At 45.5% G+C, this 18,569-nt stretch overlaps 1 pseudogene; it reads right to left on the bottom strand.

The window, feature by feature from the left end:
* LOC149985152 (uncharacterized) overlaps positions 1-16,009 on the bottom strand; it is a 96,047-nt pseudogene extending 80,038 nt beyond the window's left edge.
* Positions 16,010-18,569: the final 2,560 nt, after the last annotated feature.

Genomic DNA, 18,569 nt, shown 5'->3' with positions numbered 1-18,569 from the left:
GTTTCGTGGCTGCTTGTTCGGTCTGCGCGCAGACTAAGTCCGGTAACTCCCCTCCTGCCGGCCGTCTCAGGCCGCTTCCCATTCCCTCTCGACCGTGGTCTCACATCGCCTTAGATTTTGTCACCGGACTGCCTTCGTCAGCGGGGAAGACTGTTATTCTTACGGTTGTCGATAGGTTCTCTAAGGCGGCTCATTTCATTCCCCTTGCTAAGCTTCCTTCTGCTAAAGAGACGGCACAAATCATCATCGAGAATGTTTTCAGAATTCATGGCCTTCCGTCAGACGTCGTTTCGGACAGAGGTCCGCAATTCACGTCTCAATTTTGGAGGGAGTTTTGCCGTTTGATTGGGGCTTCCGTCAGTCTCTCTTCCGGCTTTCACCCCCAGTCTAACGGTCAAGCAGAACGGGCCAATCAGACTATTGGTCGCATCTTACGCAGTCTTTCTTTTCGCAACCCTGCGTCTTGGTCAGAACAGCTCCCCTGGGCAGAATACGCCCACAACTCGCTTCCTTCGTCTGCGACCGGGCTATCTCCTTTTCAGAGTAGCCTCGGGTACCAGCCTCCGCTGTTCTCATCTCAGTTCGCCGAGTCCAGCGTCCCCTCCGCTCAGGCTTTTGTCCAACGTTGCGAGCGCACCTGGAAGAGGGTCAGGTCTGCACTTTGCCGTTATAGGACGCAGACTGTGAGGGCTGCTAATAAGCGTAGAACTAAGAGTCCTAGATATTGTCGCGGTCAGAGAGTTTGGCTCTCCACTCAGAACCTTCCCCTTAAGACGGCTTCTCGCAAGTTGACCCCGCGGTTCATTGGTCCGTTCCGTATTTCTCGGGTCATTAATCCTGTCGCAGTTCGACTTCTTCTTCCGCGATACCTTCGTCGCGTCCACCCGGTCTTCCATGTCTCCTGTATTAAGCCCGTTCTTCGCGCCCCCGCTCGTCTTCCCCCCCCCCCCCCCCATCCTTGTCGAGGGCGCACCCATCTACAGGGTCCGCAGGATTTTGGACATGCGTCCTCGGGGCCGTGGTCACCAGTACCTCGTTGATTGGGAGGGGTACGGTCCTGAGGAGAGGAGTTGGGTTCCCTCTCGGGACGTGCTGGACCGTGCGCTGATCGAGGATTTCCTCCGTTGCCGCCAGGTTTCCTCCTCGAGTGCGCCAGGAGGCGCTCGGTGAGTGGGGGGGTACTGTCATGTATTGTCATGTTGTGTGTTTCTGTCCTTTCCCTTCACCCTGTCTCCCTCTGCTGGTCGTTGTTAGGTTACCTTTTCTCCCCCTCTTTCCCCCAGCTGTGCCTTGTCTCCTCCTAACTACCCATTCACCCCGTTTCCCACCTGTTCCCTTTTTCCCTCTGATTAGGTCCCTATATCTCTCTCTGTTTTTGTTCCTGTCCTTGTCGGATTCTATCGTCATGTTTGCTGTAACCTTGTCCTGTCCTGTCGGAATCTGCCGGTCTATCTGAGCCTACCTATGTTTGGTTATTAAAGAAGCTCTGTTTAAGTTAATTCGCTTTTGGGTCCTCATTCACTCACCGTAACAGCAGGAGTGGCTTCGGGACAAGTCTCTGAATGTCCTTGAGTGGAAGTTAAGTTACAGATGCACAGATATCATCCCCAAATATCAATGCTAACTTCCCCTGTTAATGTCATGTTGAGAGATTAGCATGTCTTGGAACTATGATATTTTTGTGTCTAACATTCTCACTCATCATTATTATCCTTAATCATAGTAGCATCCACATTCATGTAAAATACTCCAGAATTACGCAATACATTATTTACCATTTATTTCTTTTGGGCACAAAATAATATCAAACACAACCAAGAAAAACAGCAAATGCATCCAAGTTTGTAGTCACAGGCTTGATGTAATCATTGTGTGCTAGGAATATGGGGCAAAATACTAAACATTTGACTACTTGAATAGACAAATAAGTGAATTTGTCCCAATACTTTTGGTCACCTAAAATGGAGGGACTATGTACAAAAAGTGTTGTAAGTTATAAATGGCTCACCCAATATGTATGAAAATACCCTCAATTTAAGTGGACAGTCTGCACTTGAACCTCATAGTCATTGTATCATTTCAAATCCAAAGTGCTGGAGTACAGAGCCAAAACAACAATATTCACTAACACTGGTATGGCAGAAGCACACTTAGAGAACAGACATAATTATGACAATTTGCTTTCATTCTAATGATGCATCTATTCAGATACTTAAATATGAGCTCTTGCATCTGACATGAACGTGCTATAGATATGCTATGGATACATTTCATTAACCTTTAATCATGTGGTTGGGATCTGTTTCAACATGTTCTTGAAATGCTTATAGATGTGTAATAAATGCATTATGGATATGTGGTCCAAAAACAATGTTACCACACATTACTCTCCCCTCATCTTCAACAAAACAAACATATTCAGGATTAACATTGTGGTGGTGTTGTGTGTGCAAGGGCGTAACTTTGTGTTGGATATTGGGGGCGTCAGAGTCAATGGGTTCCAGTGTCAACACCCCTCTATGGTGGCTGTAAAATGGTTGTTTCTGGTGAATTTTGAAGGGAAAATGCATCCTTATGTGGCTTGATAATTTGGTCAATATACCCCAATCACAACTGAAACACCAATATCTTTTACTTTCAACTTCTAAACCAAGCAAAAAAAGAATCGTCCCTTTTTAGGACCCTGTCTTTCAAAGACAATTCATAAAAATCAAAATAACTTCACAGATCTTTATTGTAAAGGGTATAAACACAGTTTCCCATGCTTGTTCAATTAACCATAAACAATTAATGAACATGCACCTGTGGAACGTTAAGACACTAACAGCTTACAAACAGTAGGCAATTAAGGTCACAGTTATGAAAACTTAGGACGCTAAAGAGGCCTTTCTATTGACTCTAAAAAACACCAAAAGAAAGATGCCCAGGATCACTGCTCAACTGCGTGAACGTGCCTTAGGCATGCTGTAAGGAGGCATGAGGACTGCAGATGTGGCCATGGCAATAAATTGCCATGTCCATACTGTGAGACTCCTAAGACAGTGCTACAAGGAGACAGGACTAACAGCTGATCGTCCTCACAGTGGCAGACCACGTATAACAACACCTGCACAGGATCGGTACATCCGAACATCACACCTGCGGGACAGGTACAGGATGACAACAACAACTGCCCGAGTTACAACAGGAAAGCACAAATACTCCACCAGTGCTCAGACTGTCCACAATAGGCTGAGAGAGGCTGGACTGAGGGCTTGTAGGGGGCTGTTGTAAGGCAGGTCCTCACCAGACATCACCGGCAACAATGTCACCTATGGACACAAACCCACCATCGCTGGACGAGACACGATTGGCAAAAAGTGCTCTTCTGTGACGAGTTGTGGTTTTGTCTCTGCAGGGGTGATGGTTGGATTCTCGTTTATCGTCGAAGGAATGAGCGTTACACCGAGGCCTGTACTCTAGAGCGGGATCGATTTGGAGGTGGAGGGTCCGGCATGGTCTGGGGCAGTGTGTCACAGCATCATCGGACTGAGCTTGTTGTATTTGCAGGCAATCTCAACGCTGTGCGTTACAGCGAAGACATCCTCCTCCCTCCTGTGGTACCCTTCCTGCAGGCTCATCCTGACATGACCATCCAGCATGACAATGCCACCAGCCATACTACTCGTTCTGTGCGTGATTTCCTGCAAGACAGGAATGTCAGTGTTCTGCCATGGCCAGTGAAGAGCCCGGATCTCAATCCCATTGAGCACATCTGGGACCTGTTGAGCACGTCTGGGACCATCGGAGGGTGAAGGCTAGGGCCATTCCCCCCAGAAATGTCTGGGAACTTGCAGGTGCCTTGGTGGAAGAGTGGGATAACATCTCACAGCAAGAACTGGCACATCTGGTGCAGTCCATGAGGAGGAGATGCACTGCAGTACTTAATGCAGCTGGTGGCCACACCAGATACTGACGGTTACTTCTGATTTTGACCCCACCTTTTGTTTAGGGACACATTATTCAATTTCTGTTAGTCACATGTCTGGGGAACTTGTTCAGTTTATGTCTCAGTTGGTGAATCTTGTTATGTTCATACAAATACTTACACATGTTAAGTTGGCTGAAAATAAACGCAGTTGACTGTGAGAGGACATTTCTTTTTTATTTTATTTTATTTCACTGCCACACCCCTTCTTTAACTACATTTAAATGTCAAAACAGCAAATACAAAAATTAATTTGTTCTTGCAAACTTCCCGCAAGTTTGTGGCAAATTTGCAGCAAACTATATAGTGTGCCACAAAATGTTGCCAGAAGTTTGGCAACAATAATATATTCTGCCATTTCTGGCAGACAATTCTCTTGAGATTTAATTTGAATCTGTAGCAAACCTGTTCAAACCAGTGGCTGAACAACATCTGGTCGGCAAACCAGGTTGTGGAGTACATGAAGGAGATCATGATCCAGAGGGCTCAGTGGACCAGACAGATTGGGCCAAGATAGTCGAGGTAGTCTGCTGGATATTCCAGGCATGGTGGGTTAAATTTTTAACGAAAACATTAAACTCAAATTTGATTCTGTTTGCTGTGATTAATTTGCATGGCTGATGCGTACCACGAGACTCATAGTGCGGGGAGAGCTGTGACCACACTGTCCTTTGTTAATGCAATATTCACTAAAATAAATTGCGCAACAGGGTTTGATTTGTTCTCTCAGATATTTTTTTTTCCTCAGGGTTGAAACCCCCAACCATCATAATAGACGGGGGCGGCGCTCAGGTCTGTATCTGGCTGTGGGTGTTTGAGTGAGAAAGAAACAGACAAGAGCCAACCAGTAAAAGCACAGCCCCCTTCATTATCGACGCATTGTGCTGACAACATCAAAGAGCCATTGCAGACTCAGAAGTCAGGAGGACTTCATGACTTAGGTGTTAGACAGACTAGTGATTAGCTGCAATGGAAAAGTAATTGTTTGTCTAGCTATAACACAATTTGAAGCAATATGGGGTAGAGTCTCACAAGCATTAGAAACAGCATCGGGTGTGGATACGATGGGAACATGTGGATCTGAGCAAGTGGGATGTCATTCATGTGTAAATGTTAAGTTGACCTTTGTTTTTGGTTGTTTTTGGTTGTCAAAAAAACAATGTAAAATGTAATATTACAAAAAAGTAATTGTCTGCTTTACTACAGATTGCTCAGGACTGCTTGGGGAAACTCACTGATCACGGTCTTCAAGGACAAAAAACTTTGCTTCGCCAGCCAAGAGTTTCAAATGACCCTGCCGGTCGGTGGTGCCTCAGATGCTCATTTATTTTTGGCCTGAAACAATCAAGTTATTCACTAAACGTTCTTCTCTCCAGATACACAAGGTGACATCGCTTTAAGACTTCTGCCAGTGGTCCTCCCAACACCAGTCTACAAGATAGGCAGGAAGACATTCTGACCCAGCTTCGATGAGACCAGAGTCCTTCATTAAATAGTGGATAGGCATAGGGAGATTGTGTTACGCCCTGATCTGTTTCACCTGTTCCATTGATTGTCGCCACCCCCTCCAGGTTGCTTATTTTCCCCAGTGTATTTATCCCTGTGTTTCCTGTCTCTCTGTGCCAGATCGTATTGTAAGTTTAAGTCAAGTCAACCAGTGTGTTTTTCCCGTACTACTAAACTGACTTTTTGTGGATACGTAGTGCACATAACAAACTTTTGCCATTAAATTTCCATATACCGAATACAAAATAAAAGTGAAGAGCCTCCCAAGTGGCACAGTGGTCTAAGGCACTGTCACTACAGACCCAGGTTTGATCCCAGGCTGTGTCACAGCTGGCTGTGACCAGAGACCCACGAGGCAGTGCACAATTGGCCTAGTGTCATAAGAGGAGGGTTTAGCAGCCGGGATTTCCTTATCTCATCATGCTCTAGCAACTTATTGTGGTGGGCCGGGGGCCTGCAAACTGACTTTGGTCACCAACTGGACGGTGTATTCTTCCAACACATTGGTGTGGCTGGCTTCCGGGTTTTAAGCAAGCAATGTGGCTCAGCAGGGTTGTGTTTCGGAAGAAGCATGGCTCTCAACCTTTGCCTCTCCTGAGTCCGTAGGGGAGTTGCAGTGATTGGACAAGACTGTAATTACCAATTGGATATGACAAAAGGTGTAAAAGTACAACAATAACTAGTGTTAATGGGTTTCCATTGCATTTTCAACTCTACTGATGGTTTTGTCACAATCTGCTGCATTATCTAGCAAATGTGTCAAATTAATAAATTGCCGGTCGTGGCTTTTTCAATGCGTCAGGTTGTTCATCCGCATTAAAATGGTTGAATGGAAACGTAGTGTTGTGTTAGTGTTGTGTAAATGAACCTATGAGCCCCAGACCCAAATTAATAAAAGATGTAGGCATTAAAGCGGTGTTGATTGATGTAAATGGCTATAAAGTGATGGCATTGTCAGTGTGTGATGGCATCGTCACTGTGCCTCCATGCTTTGCACAAGTCCTCATATTCTAAAATCAAATGATTTCTCTAACATGTTGGGACCAACATGGTTGAGTACCTGCACCAGGCGGAGGTCATCACTCCTTACCCATTTGTGTTGGCTCTTGGGAACTGCTCACAGGTGTTTACAGTCATTTGTGGACTGGCATTGGAGCAAAGTACACTGCCCTGGGGCACTAGATGTGTGTATCAATTCCTATTATGTGTTTGATATCAACTTTCTCACCCCGCACCATCATGGAAATTTCTACAGACCACAGTTTGTCAGCTGCCGGAACAAAATCCCCCGCAGTAAGAATTTTGCAAGCATGGCTTTTTTCCACTGAACAATAGTGGATAAGTATCCCCCTTTTTCCTCCAAACATAACGATGGTCATTATGGCCAAACAGTTAAATTTTTGTTTCATCTGACCAGATGACATTTCTCCACAAGTACGATCTTTGTCCCCGTGTGCAGTTGCAAACCGTTGTCTGGCTTTTTTAATGTTGGTTTTCGAGCAGTGGCTTCTTCCTTGATGAGCAGCCTTTCAGGTTATGTCGATATAGGACTCGTTTTACTGTGGATATAGATACTTTTGTACCTGTCTCCTCCAGCATCTTCATAAGGTCCTTTGCTGTTGTTCTGGGATTGATTTGCCTTTTTGCACCAAAGTACGTTCATCTCCAGGAGACAGAACGCGTCTCCTTCCTGAGCTGTATGATGGCTGCTTGGTCTCATGGTGTTTATACTTGCGTACTATTTTTTGTACAGATGAACGTGGTACCTTCAGGCGTTTGGAAATTGCTCCCAAGGATTGGATGCGCAGACTTGTGGAGGTCTACAATTTATTTTCTGAGGTCTTGGCTGATTTCTTTTGATTTTCACATGGATGTCAAGCAAAGAGGCACTGAGTATGAAAGTAGGCCTTGAAATACATCCACAGTTACACCTCCAATTGACCTAAAATTGACTCAAATGATGTCATCAGAAGCTTCTAAAGCCATGACAACAATTTCTGGAATATTCTAAGCTGTTTAAAGGCACAGTCAAGTTTGTGTATATGAACTTCTTTTCTTTTTTTTTTTTGAATTTGACCCCTTTTTCTCCCCAATTTCGTGGTATCCAATTGTTAGTAGCTACTATCTTGTCTCATTGCTACAACTCCCGTACGGGCTCGGGAGAGACGAAGGCTGAATGTCATGCGTCCTCCGATACACAAACCAACCTACCATACTGCTTTTTTAACACAGCGCGCATCCAACCCGGAAGCCAGCCGCACCAATGTGCCCCTGGCAACCTTGGCTAGCGTGCACTGCGCCCGGCCCGCCACAGGAGTCCTCGACCTCCCGGTCGCGGCCGGTTACAACAGAGCCTGGGCGCGAACCCAGGACTTTGATGGCACAGCTGGCGCTGCAGTACAGCGCCCTTAACCACTGCGCCACCCGGGAGGCCGTGTATATAAACTTCTGACCCACTGGAATTGTGATAGTGAATTATAAGTGAAATAATCTGTCAGTAAACAATTGTTGGAAAAATGACCTGTGTAATGCACAAATTAGATGTCTGAACTGACTTGCCAAAACTATAGTTTGTTAAAAAGACATTTGTGGAGTGGTTGAAAAACAAGTTTTAATGACTCCAACCTAAAATGTTTGTAAACTTCTGACTTCAACTGTATGTGTGTGAATGGTGTGTATAGACTGTATGGACACTATATGAACAGGTGTTAACAACTGTAGTTATAAAGGTTGAGCCATGACTGGAAAACAGTATCTAATGCTTGGCTAGTTTCATCTGTGCCATTGGCTTAATCCTATTCTTTAATTTTGTATTTTTATTATTTGATTTAGTACTATTTTTTACTTTGGTTTTTGCTTGAGATGGAGATGTGAATCCAACATATGAATTATTAACATGATTATTAAATTAGGAATCCTCCAAAGCTTGAAACCCTAGGCCTATATGTATTGTAAAGCCCCACCGTATCTCAGCTCACTGGTCTCCATAGCAACACCCAACCGAAACACGCGCTCCAGCAGGTATATTTCACAGGTCATCCCCAGCCAACACTAACAGAAATGGAATAATGTGTCCCTAAACGAAGGGGAGTAAAAATCAAATTAACAGTCAGTATTTGGTGTGGCCACCAGCTGCATTAAGTACTGCAGTGCATCTCCTCCTCAAGGACTGCACCAGATTTTCCAGTTTTTGCTGTGAGATGTTACCCCACTCTTCCACCAAGGCACCTGCAAGTTCCTGGACATTTCTGGGGGGAATGGCCCTGGCACTCACCCTCCGATCCAACAGGTCCCAGACGTGCTCAATGGCATTGAGATCCGGGCTCTTTGCTGGCCATGGCAGAACACAGACATTCCTGTCTTGCAGGAAATCACGCACAGAATGAGTAGTATGGCTGGTGGCATTGTCATGCTGGAGGGTCATGTCAGGATGAGCCTGCAGGAAGGGTACCACATGAGGGAGGAGGATGTCTTCCCTGTAATGCACAGCATTGAGATTGCCTGCAAATACAACAAGCTCAGTCCGATGATGCTGTGACACACCGCCCCAGACCATGACGGACCCTCCACCTCCAAATCGATCCTGCTCCAGAGTATGGGCCTCGGTGTAATCCTTATTCCTCCGACAATAAACGCGAATCAGACCATCACCCCAGGTGAGACAAAACCACGATTCGTCAGAGAAGAGCAATTTTTTGCCAGTCCTGTCTCGTCCAGCGATGGTGGGTTTGTGCCCATAGGCAACATTGTTGCCTGTGATGTCTGGTGAGGACCTACCTTAGAACAGGCCTACAAGCCCTCAATACAGCCTCTCTCAGCCTATTGCGGACAGTCTGAGCACTGATGGAGGGATTGTGCGTTCCTGGTGTAACTCAGGCAGTTGTTGTTGCCATCCTGTACCTGTCCTGCAGGTGTGATGTTCGGATGTACTGATCCTGTACAGTTGTTGTTACACGTGGTCTGCCACTGCGAGGATGATCAGCTGTCCGTCCTGTTTCCCTGTAGCTCTGTCTTAGGCATCTCACAGTATGGACACATCTGCAGTCCTCACGCCTCCTTGCAGCATGCCTAAGGCACGTCCACGCAATTGAGCAGGGACCCTGGTCATCTTTCATGGGTGTTTTTCAGAGTCAGTAGAAAAGCCTCTTTAGTGTCCTAAGTTTTCATAACTGTGACCTTAATTGCCTACCGTTTGTAAGCTGTTAGTGTCTTCACGACCGTTCCACAGGTGTATGTTAATTAATTGTTTATTGTTCATTGAACAAGCATGGGAAACAGTGTTTAAAAACATAGGGCTGCAATCCCGTTAACGGGATCAATATGACAACAGCCAGTGAAAGTTCAGGGCGCCAAATTCAAAACAACAGAAATCTCATAATTAAAATTCCTCAAACATACATGTATTTTATACCGTTTTAAAGTTAATCTGGTTGATAATCCCACTACAGTGTCCGATTTCAAATAGGCTTTACAGCTAAAGCACACAAACGATTATGTTAGGTGACCACCAACTCACAGAAAAACCCAGACATTTTTCCAGCCAAAGAGAGGAGTCACAAAAAGCACAAATAGAGATAAAAATGAATCACTAACCTTTGATGATCTTCATAAGATGACACTCATAGGTCATCATGTTACACAATACATGTGTTTTGTTCGATAAAGTGCATATTTATACAAAAAACCCACGTTACGTTCACTAGTTCCAAAAACATCCAGTGATATTGCAGAGAGCCACATCATTTTACAGAAATACTCATTATAAATGTCGATGAAAATACAATTCTTAGACATGGAAATATAGATATACCTCTCCTTAATGCAACTGCTGTGTCAGATTTCAAAAAAACTTTACGGAAACAGCAAACCAGATTATTGCATGAGGCGGCACTCAGAAAAAAATAAAATGATCTGCCATGTTGGAGTCAACAGAAATCAGAAATCATATTATAAATATTCCCTTACCTTTGATGATCTTCATCAGAATGCACTCCCAGGAATCGCAGTTCCACAATAAATGCTTGATTTGTTTGATAATGTCCAGTATTTTTATGTCCAAGTAGCTACTTTTGTTAGCACGTTTAGTACACAAATCCAAACGCTGTGCAGGTCCAGCCGAACGTCAGACGAAAACTTAAAAAAGTTATATTACAGGTCGAAGAAACTTGTCGAACTAAGTATAAAATCAATCTTTAGGATGTTGTTATCATAAATCTTCATTAACGTTCCAACGGGAGAATTTCATTGTCTGTAGGAAAGCCATGGAGCGCAGGTCGCTATCATGTGAAATGCTCTTGACTAGGACCTGGCTCTCTGCCAGACCACTGACTCAAAGAGCTCCCATCCGGCTCCACAACACAGTAGAAGCCTCATTCAAGTTTCTAAAGACGGTTGACATCTAGTGGAAGCCCTAGGAAGTACAACTTGATCCATATCCCACTGTGTATTCAATAGGGGCTGGGTTGAAAATCGACCATCCTCAGATTTCCCACTTCTTGTTTGGATTTCTTCTCAGGTTTTTGCCTGCCATATGAGTTCTGTTATACTCACAGACATCATTCAAACAGTTTTAGAAACGTCAGAGTGTTTTCTACCCAATACTAATAATAATATGCACATATTAGCAACTGGGACTGAGGAGCAGGCCGTTTACTCTGGGCACCTTTGGGCACCTTTCATCCAAGCTACTCAATACTGCCCCTGCAGCCATAAGAAGTTAAACCCTTTACAATGAAGATCTGTGGATTTTTACGAATTCTCTTTGAAAGGCAGGGTCCTGAAAAGGGGACAATTCTTTTTTTGCTGAGTTTATATGACTTATAAAGTATAGCTACAATTTATTCGCTCTTTTAAGCCTACACTTTGGAATGACTTCGATAGTAACAGGGAATCTATTCAGTTATTTAGATATCTCTCAAAAATGATTCTCACGATAGCACATTGGTAGTAGTCAGAGACAAATATCAAGGCTAAGAAGGGTTTGGCTTTAACCCTAGATGGGAAAGGAAATGGATAGGTGTTGATAGATTAGGAGTAGGAGGAGGTTTTTCCTATAATGGATATAACATTGAAGATCTAACGTAAGGTAAAAATTCAACAGATACTGTACAAGGTTTATCTCTGCTGAAAATTGGTTACCGTGATGACATAATCCTGTGGTTTCCGTTGATGACTTTTGTCAAATCCATTGTATTTTCTACGTAGATTTCACAGTACATTGACAAATTACGTGTAAACAAATTTGATTCAACCAGTTTGTGCCCAGTGGGGTGCATGCATGCCGAGGAACGTGAAGCTTTTGACCCTCCTCTCCACTGCGGCCTCGTAGATGTGGATGGGTGTGTGCCCTCTTTGCTGTCTCATGTTGTCCACGATCAGCTCCCTTTTGTTGACGTTGAGGGAGAGGTTATTTTCCTGGCACTCACCTCCTCCCTGTAGGCTGTCTCGTCATTGTTGGTAATCAGGCCAATCACTGTTGTGTTGTCAGGAAACTAGATGATTTAGTTGGAGACGTTGTGGCCACGCAGTCATGAGTGAACAGGGAGTACAGGGAGTATATACCTGTTATTTTATAGCCTGTACTGTGTTTGTGACCTGTTCTCTGCAGCATGTGCTCTCTGTAATGAACTGCTACTCCACAGCCACCGTCAAAGGTGAGAATGGCAGAGGTAAGCAGTTTGACTCCCACAAGCCATTCTTCCAGAAAGCCGCTCGATACTTAATCAATTATCCCCACCCGGCTGTCTATCTCTCAATCCCTGGCAACAAAGGAGACCAATGAGCCATCAGACCCCATTGATTACCCCACTTTCCTCACACACACACACACACACACACACACAATGTTCCTATCGTTGTCGGCATGGATATTAATGTAGAGAGCTGTGTCATCATGGAGAAATTCACGAGAGATTCTCTCTGTCCTGCATTATTTCTGAACTGGCACTCTTTCCCCCCCCCCCTACTTAGAGATGGACTCAGGCAAAGCCCACAGGCTTCTAAGTGATGGAGCTCAAGGATGGAACGTAGATTGTTTTCTTCAGTTAAAGAGCTACAGTAAATGGGTTAGTTGATTCAGTGCATTGCAAAGTGAAATAGCTTAGTTTACTCTTGTGTTTAACATTGCTATGGCCCTCAGCAAATGAAAGCAGTGTCTAATACACAATGACGCATTCACACAGATGTTGATCATGTAATTGGCAGTCGCTAACAAAACTGGACCCATCGCTCTTTGTGCAAAGCCAGAAAACATCTGTAAAAACCGAGCAGATATTGTTCTGCAGTTATTACTCACGTGTTATAGGTAGCAGCATCAGTTTTACAACACAGCAGCTTTTGAAGACTCACTGTACATCCCCAAAAATGTCAATTAAATGAAATCCTCCTTAGATGCCCTAACCTGTCAACGGAGCAGAGAGAAAAGACCTCATGAAAGACGCTTAAGGGAATACGTGGGTGAATATTCTCTTGTTCTAATCTCTTAGTGCTTAGCAGGCCAGCCTTCAACCACCCCCCCCCCCCCCCAAACACACATGCTTACCTCCCCTATCTCCATCCCAAAATTATTCACCAGAGTAGGATGAGGTTGCTCCTAGACACTGACCTATGATCAGTTTTGAATAGCCTCCCAAAATGAATATGGTTAGGTTTGGAGGAGGGCATGTTGGTCCTGTATCATATGCAAGACAACATCTAACCAGAGCCTATCTTCCAAAGTATGTCCACCACCCACTACCTGTCTCTACTCGTCCTTCCATCCAGCCATGGGGGATGAGCCCTGAGCAGGGCCCGGGTGGGGGAGGCCAGACTTGGGGGGGATTATCCTGCCCAGGGCCCTGATCCACACAGACCCAACACACAGCCCAAACAACACCACTGTTTATCACAGCACAGCCTGAGGGTCTGCCATAGCCTTGATAGTGGAATGGATTTAGAGAATACACACGAGTTTGTGCACACAGACACACTTGCACGCAGGCATGCACACACACACACACACACAGTTTTTCTGTGAACTCCCAGGTCCTCTGATAATACTACTCTCTTAAGGGTTCCAAAAGGGTTGTGCAGTAGTCCCCATAGGATAAACTTTTTTTGTTCTAGATAGCACCTTTTATTCTACGAGTGTAGTCCTGTGCAAATCGAAATCCCTGTGTTTTGAGGGGAATTACCAAATACGACAGGTATTACACGCAATTTGAGCAAGAAACAGGAACGAATTGATGCATAAACCAAGGTGCTGTGATTGTGTTCTTACATGAATGACACATTTATCAACTTTTCCAGTTCCTCTGACGAGGAATATGAAATGTCGGACCAATGCGCAGCGTGGCATGTGTTCATGATGTTTATTTTACTGAACACTGAAAATACAAAATAACAACGTGAAATAAACGAAAACCGAAACAGTCCTGAAAGGTGCAGGAAACACTAAACAGAAAATAATCACCCACAAATCACAGGTGGGAAAAGGCTACCCAAGTATGATTCTCAATCAGAGACAACGAACGACACCTGCCTCTGATTGAGAACCATACCAGGCCAAACACATAAACACAACATAGAAAAAATAACATAGACTACCCACCCCAACTCACGCCCTGACCAAACTAAAACAAAGACATAACAAAGGAACTAAGGTCAGAAAGTGACAGTACCCCCCCCCCCCCCCCCCAAAAGGTGCGGACTCCGACCGCAAAACCTGAACCTATAGTGGAGGGTCTGGGTGGGCGTCTCTCTGCGGTGGCGGCTCTGGCGCGGGACGTGGACCCCACTCCACCATAGTCTTTGCCTGCTTTTTTACCTGCCTCCGTGGCAACTTTAGAGCGGCGACCCTCGCCGCCAACCTCGGACTGGGGACCCTAGCAACGGGCCCCGAATGGACGGGAGATTCCAGCAGCACCGGACGGAAGATTCCGGCAGCCCCGGACAGGCGGGAGACTCCAGCAGCGCCGGCGTGAAGGGAGACTCCGATAGCGCCGGAGTGACGGACGGTTCTGGCAGCTCCTGACTGACGGGCGGCTCTGGCAGCTCCTGACTGACGGGCGGCTCTGGCAGCTCCTGACTGACGGGCGGCTCTGGCAGCTCCTGACTGACGGGCGGCTTTGGCAGCTTCTGACTGATGGGCGGCTCTGGTAGCTCAGGACAGACAGACGGGCGGCTCTGGCAGCTCAGGACAGACAGATGGGCGGCTCTGGCAGCTCAGGACAGAGACGGGCGGCTCTGGCAGCTCAGGACAGACTGACGGGCGGCTCTGGCAGCTCAGGACAGACTGACGGGCGGCTCTGGCAGCTCCTGACTGACAGGCGGACCTGGAGGGAGGAGACGGAGAGACAGCCTGGTACGTGGGGCTGCCACAGAACCCACCAGGCTGGGGAGACCTACAGGAGGCCTGGTGCTTGGAGGAGGCACCGGATGGACCGGGCTGTGGGGGAGCACTGGAGCCCTGGTGCACAGCCTTGGCACCACTTCTCCAGGCTGGATGACCCCTTTAGCCCGGACCCTCCAGAGTGCAGGCACAGGTTGAAGTGGGCTGTGGGTGAGCACTGGAGATCTGGTGCATACCACTCACACCTCTCCCTTAGGTTCAATACCCACATTCGCCGGTTACGTGCGGAGCGCTGGCATAGGACGCACTGCACACTCCCAGCGCCCCGGAGACACAGCACACAGCTCCGGCGCAGGATACCCTGGACCGAAACGGCGTTCTGGAGACTAAACACGCTGGGCTGGCACAACACGCCCTGGCTGGATGCCCACTCTCGCTTGGCACTTGCGGGGGGCTGGCCTATAGCCCACCGGGCTGTGAGCGCGTACTGGCGACACCGTGCGCTTGACCGCATAACACGGTGCCTGACCACTCCCCGTGTGCACCCTCCCAAAAATTGGGGGGCTGCCTCTCGTGCCTGTCGCGCTGCCTCCTCAAATTGCCGCCGCTCAGCTTTCGCTGCCTCCAGCTCTGCCTTGGGGCGGCGATATTCCCCAGCCTGTGCCCAGGGTCCATTTCCGTCAAAAATCTCCTCCCACGTCCATGAGTCCAGAGATGGCTGCTGCCCGATACCACGCTGCTTGGTCCTTGGTTGGTGGGTGATTCTGTAACGGAATTCTTCGTCCTCCTCTGACGAGGAATATGACATGTCGGACCAATGCGCAGCGTGGTATGTGTTCATAATGTTTATTTTACTGAACACTGAAAATACAAAATAACAATGTTAACTAAACTAAAACCAAAACAGTCCTAAAAGGTGCAGAAAACACCAAACAGAAAATAATCACCCACAAAACACAGGTGGGAAAAGGCTGGTCAAAACAGTCACATTGTCAAAATTCTTCACACAGTCAGCAAAACAGAAGTGTATGTGGACCAAACTGTGAATAATTTTTCATTAATTTCACACAAAATGCATTCAATGACCACATTCTCCGAAATCCAACTCTTTTCTCATTCATACTCCACCACCTGCAAAACTATATATTTGCAGTACATGTTTTCAAATGCTAACACACTGTTTCCAAAACTGTTAAATACCCATTCCATGGTTACTGCCTTTCTGCAGTAACCAGATTGAAACATATAGAAAATCCCAGCAGAATATTTAAATCATTCCAAACACAGCTGATTGCAATTTCAGTTGAAAGCCTACCCAAGTGTCCTGTTTTTAGTCTCGTTACCGAACAGACAAAAGAGGACTGCTTCGGAATGATTTAGTTTGGAAACATGAATCAAGGAAGACAGGTTGGGGGAAAGAAGAGTGGCAAGGAGAGGGAGAATGCGTGGAGGACGAAGGAGAGGAAGACCAAGAGCAGTGGTCTCTGATGAGATAAGGGCCCCAATTATTGCCCATGTTGTAAACCATGGTCTCTCTGAGAGAGGCTGGTTTAAGGGTGTAACCAAATCTGCAGTGTTCAACAGTTGCATCAATAGTACGACTTTTCCAGTAAAACAACAGGTGAGCTGTGCATTCTTCAATGATAATTGAACTACTTATTACAGTACAATACAGTATGTTCACATTTTTACACGTACTGACATTTTGAAATATATTGATTGTTTTGTGTTTTTCAGTAGGATCCAAAGGTTGCCTCCAACAGGAGGGAGGGGCAGAATATTATCAGATGCGTAGGAGATTGCCATTGTTGACATGGTAGTTGGCAACAATGCAATAAAACTGCGGGAAATTCAGGACAGAGTGCTGGCAGACAATATCACTTTTGGGAATGTGAATCCGGTCAGCACAACAACAATTGCCAGAGTCCCAGAGAAACATAACATAAGGAGGAAGCAGTTGTACCCTTTGAGAGAAACGGTGAACGTGTGAAAGAACTCCGGTATCAATATGTCCAGGTAAGATGTCTGTTCAATAACCCAACAGGGTACATACACAGCTATGCATAATGTAAAGTACTGTATAACTGTGGATCTACTGTATTTTACAGAGTAATGGAGATGGAAGCCAGTCAAACAGCTCATACATTCATCTTTGTGGATGAAGCTGGATTCAACCTGGCAAAAACACGCCGCAGGGGAAGAAATGTGATTGGACAGAGAGCAACTGTGTATGTCCCAGGCCAGAGAGGAGCTAACATCACAATGTGTGCAGCACTGTCCAATGATGGTTTTCTGTTCCACAAACCATTCATTGGCCCCTACAAAACAGAGAGGCTCATTTATTTTCTAGATGACCTGCATAATGGACTTGTGTCAGCGGAGGAGAGAGGGGCAATAAACTCCCCTACCTTCATTGTTGTGTGGGATAATATGGCCTTCCACCACTCTGCTGCTGTCACAGACTGGTTTGCTGCACATCCCAGGATGTCAGTACTATTCCTGCCTCCATACTCCCCCTTCCTAAACCCCATAGAGCAGTTTTTCTCTGCGTGGAGGTGGAAGGTTTATGACCAACATCCACATGACCAGATGTCCTTAATGGATGCCGTGAATGCGGGGCGTGGAGACACTTCTCCTGAAGACTGCCAGGGTTGGATTAGACATTCCAGAAGGTACTTTCCAAGATGCATCACCAGAGAAGACATAAGATGTGATGTTGATGAGAACTTGTGGCCAAATGCAGAAGAGAGCGAGAACTAGAACCCTCACAGTACTGTACAGTATGAGTGATTATATTACACATGTTGATTTTTGATTTATTTATTTATTATTATTGCAGCCCTGGAATTTTAGGAATTCGTTTTTTGTTTGAACTTTCTATTTTTCACAAGTAAATTACTATATGCAAAGATATAGAAAAAAATAAAGGCTATTGAAGCAAATTGCTGCATTTCTGATTAATTCTTGCTACATATACTTTAGTACAGTCAATAAAGTGAAAAGGTGTTATTCTTATTCTATAATGAAATACTGATTTATGTGAAAAATCACTCAAACTTCAAAGAGAAGTTCATCATTTATGTAACGCTCCCTGTTAGTGTATTTTTTATGTCAGTGTGTTATGAGTGACAATGTATGTATGTTGCCAGTGTTCTGGTCGAACGAGCTAATTTTGAGACATGTATGAAGTGTTGGTGTTTTGAGTGAGTTTTGGAGAGGAGATTAACTGTTTAGCCAAGATGCACGTTGGTAATGAAGACTGTGTGAAGCGTTTTGAAAAAGTGGCTTCACTATTGACCGACGCTTGTTAGCAATTGAAAAAAAAACTGCAAATGTCTGCGTACATTTCATGCTGCTTTTGTGGAAGCGCATTATTATTTAGACTTTCTCTGAACTAAAGGCCAATTGGGCTATCCCTAGACAAGCTATCCCTAGACAACCTATCCCTAGACAACCTATCCCTAGACAAGCTATCCCTAGACAAGCTATCCCTAGACAAGCTATCCCTAGACAGGCTATCCCTAGACAGGCTATCCCTAGACAGGCTATCCCTAGACAGGCTATCCCTAGACAGGCTATCCCTAGACAGGCTATCCCTAGACAGGCTATCCCTAGACAGGCTATCCCTAGACAGGCTATCCCTAGACAAGCTATCCCTAGACAGGCTATCCCTAGACAGGCTATCCCTAGACAGGCTATCCCTAGACAGGCTATCCCTAGACAGGCTATCCCTAGACAGGCTATCCCTAGACAAGCTATCCCTAGACA

This window comes from Oncorhynchus mykiss, chromosome 2, assembly GCF_057628025.1.
Source record: "Oncorhynchus mykiss isolate SJ-2025 chromosome 2, ASM5762802v1, whole genome shotgun sequence".
NCBI classification, from domain to species: domain Eukaryota; kingdom Metazoa; phylum Chordata; class Actinopteri; order Salmoniformes; family Salmonidae; genus Oncorhynchus; species Oncorhynchus mykiss.
This window is presented reverse-complemented; position numbering and strand designations above follow the sequence as displayed.